Below are 6,000 nucleotides of genomic sequence, written 5' to 3' on the forward strand. Positions count from 1 at the left end.
AAATAGAACTTTGAAAATTTCTCAAAATATGTGTTTTGGTCCTACAACTTCATTTAAGATGGGCATGAGCTAAGTCGATGTATTCGGGTTCACCGATGTTCTTTTCCCCAACAAGTCTTGATTGCATTTTCTTCAAGCTCGCCTAGATGCAATGTCATCAATATTTATGATTTTTATTAGTAAAGTTTAAGACAATCATCATGATCATCCTTACCCTCAGGATCTGAGTACCTTTGTGGCAATTTCATATAAACCTCCTCATCTAGATCACCATTCAAGAATGCATTCTTCACATCTAGTTACCACAAGTTCTATTGTTTGTCTATAGCTACTGCCGACAAGGTCCTTATAGTAGTCATCTAAGTTACAGGTGCAAAGGTTTATGCAAAATCAATTTCAAATTGTTGATTATAGTCTTTTGCCATTAATATTGCCTTTATTTCTCAATTGATTCATTTTCCTTTGTCTTGGTCTTATAAATTCACTTGCTCTAAATAATATTCTTTACAAATGAACACTTTGCTAACTCGCATGAATGCATTCTCTCCAACACATTCATCTCCTCAACCATCGCCTGTTGCCACTCATCTTTTGAAGTTGCCTTTGAATAGGTGTAAGACCCGCAAATTTTCTGGAAAATTTAAAGCATATTTCAAATTTATATCTTCCGTGAAAGATCATCTCCAGTATACCCCATACCTCTTAATATACATTCCCCATTAATTCACATAAAAATAATAGGTTTTTTGCATCTTTTGAGTTCTTCGACTTGAGACCCAATTGATCTAATGCGATTTGAATTGAATCTAATGTTTCAATGAATAGTACATTGGGAATTCACATTCGTTTCAACATGTATACATATATCTAATTATGTGTATGACAACCTCGTAAACATACGAAAGTATTTACCTCAGAATCATACGTTGAATTTCCCAGAAAATTCGCGGGTCTTACATCCTCCCCCCCTTAAAAAGGATTCCGTCCACGAAATCACAACATCAACAACGACAAAATGGTCAGAAAAGTTCTCATACTCGCTTCAGTTCCCATGTGCATCTTTTGATGCCATTAGGGTGGTGATTCCCTAATGATGTTGTTGAAGTGATGATTCTTCAACAATGTCGTTAGGGTGGTGATTCTCTAACGATGTCCTTCGAGCGGTGGCTCTTTGTTTTGTTGTTGGAGTGGTGACTCTTTGTATGGTGAGTTAGAGTGGTGATTCTCTAACAATGGTCGTCTAGAATGGTGATTTTCTAGCGATAGCGGCCTTGTGTGGTGTCGCTTGAGGTTGTTTGAAGAACATGTTCGTAGATGGTATTGCTACACAATTGAGTTGTGATGTGGCAATTGCTCGAATTGTGTGTAGTGCGCTCATTGGCTTTTGAAATATTGTTGCGATCATTATTTATTGAGCTTAGTTGTCAAACCTATCGATTAATCATTATGTTTTTTTGTCCTGATAGATGGCATGGGAGGCCAGGTGCGACGATATTATGAGCACTGTGAGCAACCTTGGGGAGGTTGTGCAACAGCAAGTGGTTGCGTTACAATAGATGGGTGTGAACCTTCAACTCGTGGGCCAAGATAGGCAGAGCATATGTACGGTTACCTATAAGTGTTTCATAGAATTGGATCCTCCTGCTTTTGAGGGCAAGACGGATCATGAAGCTGTAGAGTCGTGGATACATGAGATAGAACTTATTTTTTGTATTTTGAATGTCCTAGAGGAACTGAAAGTGAACTTCGGTACCTATCATTTGAAAGACCACGCAGAGAAATGGTGGGACACGATCTCTTTGGTTAAATTCAAAGACAAGAATGTTACGTGGGATGAATTTGTAGAAATTTTTAACTCGGCATATTTTCCTAAACATAAACGAAGTAAGAAGATGCAAGAATTTCTAGACCTACAACAAGGGACGACAACCATGTTCGATTACATTACTAAGTTTTGTTGTTTAGAGCGATATTGTCCCAATGTATACGTCACGAAAAAGGATCGAGCAATGAAGTTTGCTCGTGGTTTGAGGCCTACTCTGAGAACCAAGGTGTTCACTAGCGGGCCAAAGTTACTCGAGAAGGCTATTGAGGTAGCTACTCTATTGGAAGAAGACAGGATCGAGGAGCAAAATAATCAGCTGAATGGAACTGGATCATCGATTATGATGTATGTGCGTACCAGTGAGAAGAATCCTAGTAGGAAGGAGTCCTCGCCACCTACTAAAAAGCAGAAGCATCAGAAAGGCTATCAGAACCGCCGGCAAAGGCAATCCCAGCAACCGAATGTCCAACGAAAGTGTCGATGATGCGACGAAGATCATCTTTTTGGAGTTTGTGTAAAACCCTAAAAATTTTGAGTCTTTTTGCAATAAATAAAATAATGATAAAGGATTGTTGTGTTCGTATTGGTAGTGTGTTAGTTCGGCTTTCTAGAAAACAAAGTCATAATCGAACGAGAGGACTATGAAAAACAGTCATACCTAGAAGGGAAAGAGTTAAGAAGCAAAAGAGGAAGAGACGTCTTAGGATTTGAGACCCCTATCCGTGGAAAAAGCCCAAGAGAAACATCTATGTTAGGGATTTAGATGGATGGTCATAAGTGGATAAGAGGATTTTAGTTGCAAGAAAGTGCAATTAAAGAGAAGTTGGCGCAGTGGTCAGAACGATGGACTCACAGGGTAGAGGTTACAGGTTTGAATCCCTTGCGTGACATAACGTTTTTATTATAGAAAACATTTTTGTGTCATAGGGCCATTCCACCATAATGAAGATAAATACATTAGTGTTGCAAGATACTGCAACGAAACACATCCTGGCGCACTAGTGGGGCTTGTTACCCCTTGGGGAGAAGGACCATGGTTCGAATCCTCCCGTGCGCCAAGAACTTTTGCAGAAACGTGGGTCTTTTTGAAACTAAGCCAGAGGGGAGAAAAGAGGTAAATTGAATTTCGTTGCAAGGAATTGCAACGAAATCACTACTGGCGCACTGGTGGGGCTCATTTCTCCCCTAGGGAGAAGACACTAGTTTGAATCCCCCTGTGCGCCAGGGAACATTTTGCCAAAAACAAAAGTGAGTAATAATAATAAAAAAAATTATCTCTCATTTAATAAGGGAGTAAATGAAAGGGCGTTGGGCCATAAAGGAGGGGCGACAACTAGAAGTTTAGTTTTCAAAAAGGAAACCCAAAGGGTCTCCTCCTTTGGAAAGGGAAATGCATCCTCCTTTCCATTAAGGCATTGAATGGGGGGGAGTTTCCAAGACTAGGGCCTTGGAATTCGAATGGGAAGGGGGTTACACAGGACATTCATTGTGGAGGGGGTGGGGCATGTTTCCAAAAAGAAAAGAAAAAAACCGGCTGCCTAAGTATCGTTACAAAGATTCATGCCTCTTGGAAATCGCCATTTTTGCTCACCCAACCTTTCCTCTTCCCCAATGAACATAGTGTCATTTCCCCTTCTCCTTTTCATCGATTTTCCCCTGACCTCCATTATTTCTAGCGACGGTCCGTGAAGGGGAGAAGCTTCGGCGTTGGTGAGAAAGACGAACACAATACTGTTTAAATCTTGTATCAAGGAGCCATGTGGCATCTCCTCTTTGCATAGCTTCCACCATTGATTCCGGCGAAGAGCTTGCACGGGGAAGAAGAACACTTCATTTTCGGATTCACATCTACATGAGGTAAGGGCATAATCTCTGTGTGTTTGTGCATGGTGTTATGAAGCACATGTGTGTGCTGAACTTGATGTCTGTGTATACCAACATTTTAAGTCATGGCTGACGTAAGGCTATTCTTCCCTACATACGTGTGTAGTATCATTTGGCCTAGTATGTGTAGAAATGAGAGTATATAAATATATATCATAGCCAAGTAAAAACGTGTTCATATATGAGCAAAATTATCAGATTCATTAACACCAAAATTTGATTTCTATAGTTACAAATACATACTGAAATCTTATTTGTTTTAGTAAAATATGTGTGTTATGCGAATTTGTTTTCCAATCAGAACGGTCATTCTTGTTGCTCGTTTCTCGAATAGTATGGAAGGACAACTACCATTTTCTAAGCATTGGGTTACGCTGATACCCACCCCAGCCTGCTCACCCATGACTGATGGTTCGAGATATCTCAAATTGAACTTCTGGGTGGGATGCTTAGGAGAGTTGCTCTCTTACGATAGTAAGACAATCGGTCGAACCAATCAGCCTGTGCGTCTTCAATCGTAGGTAAACAACCATCCATACTACATTCAGACATGGTTAAGGTTCACCTGCCGGAACTACATTAGTCCAGACCAAAGGATAAAAAAAAAGGTATCTCACGGAGAACCGTAAGACCCAGTTCCTAACTCAGTATCTAAGTTGAGTCCATGCAAATATCATACGGAGACAACCAATTCGGTCAGGAATAAAATGCATAAAATATTTTCGTCAGAGCATTGTTAGACAATGCTATCCACATAATAGTCACACAAAATACATATCGAAACCATATCAAATGATTTGTAAAGTGTGTAACCAGTACTAAACAATGTAACGTCATGTAGGTGGTTCAAGCATAAAACAACCAGAAATTTACATAGGAAGTCATATGAAAATACAGGTTCAGACCCGTAAGATAGTGGGTTCATGGAACGACTGGATTTTTTTTTTGAGGCATTGTAATCAGGTTCTAGGTATGAACAAACTGAGTCTTACAATAGACCAAAATGAGATTCAAATCTATTAGGTTTGTACCCAAGGTATAAAAAAAAAAGGATCAATCACTCATATAACCCAACGTCAGCTTGGTAAAGCCATGGCCTGAGTAAGTACTATCTTGGGTCTGGCCCTAGTGGTAAGGCCAGGGTCGTGACCCACTTCGCAGGGCAGCACACGCTGCTCCTGCTGGTGTTGTCAGCACCACTTATGCCAATGGCACCGCTAGAAAGCCACGACCTGCACACACATCATCGATGGTTAGAAAAAAAAATCTAGCCTGGAAATAACCTGCATACATAATGTGTTAGTAAGTGGATTTTACGATTGAGCCGATGAGCTTACACGACCTGCATGCATATCATTGAATCAGTTAAAATAAATAAATAAATTCCAGATTTCATGTAGTTGCAGCGAGTGCGACTCCACTATAAACGAAAACCTGTCATGGGATTCATGATAGTCACATTATAATACCTGTGAACCTACAACTGCCATTGAATTTATATAACTATCATGTGGCAGTATATGCAAGAGCACGTAGTATCATGTGAAAGCACCTATGAAGAGTCATGTGCCATGAAGGCATACGAATAATGGGGTACGAAAGCATACACCCTAGCCTAGAGAAAAAATAAAATACATAACATCAAGTATATATATATTTATATATTACAGATAAAAATATATTTATGTAGGTCTCAACGGCCATTGCCAAGTTATCACAAACAATGATTGTTAATTTGTCACACATGATTGAATATGCATACCTATCAAGAATGCGTGATCTTGACTATGACATAGAGAAAGGTGAAAAAGTATGATAGTATAGAGTACCATTTCCTTCAATGAATAGAAATCTACTATCTAAATTATGACCTGTCAGATTTCAAATCTACTACGAACCTGAAGCTGCCATAAGATTTTCTTATGAAATATGTGTTGCATCTCAGATTCACAAAAAGGCACACACTCAGAAAAGGGTTGAGAATTTCTAGTATGTACCTACATTAGTTATGATAAAAGCACATTGTAGTACCTATGTTTAGATAGCATGATGAATTTATTATATGCTTACAAAAAATGATGTTATATGTTGATGAATGTGGCAAATGAATAAGACATCCATGACGTATTCATGGTGCGCGTAGTTTTGTATGTGGTTGAAATATGAAGGTTGCGACAAATGTTTCAGTATATGAACCACCATTTGTTAATTTCATATTTTTGTTATAATTGCACAAACAAGAGAAAACTATAAAAGTCACGGTCGTACAAATTGAAACTGAGTTTGTCAAA

This window comes from Nuphar pumila, chromosome 16 (assembly GCF_984573655.1).
Source record: "Nuphar pumila chromosome 16, dmNupPumi1.hap1.1, whole genome shotgun sequence".
In the NCBI taxonomy this organism is placed as follows: Eukaryota; Viridiplantae; Streptophyta; class Magnoliopsida; order Nymphaeales; family Nymphaeaceae; genus Nuphar; species Nuphar pumila.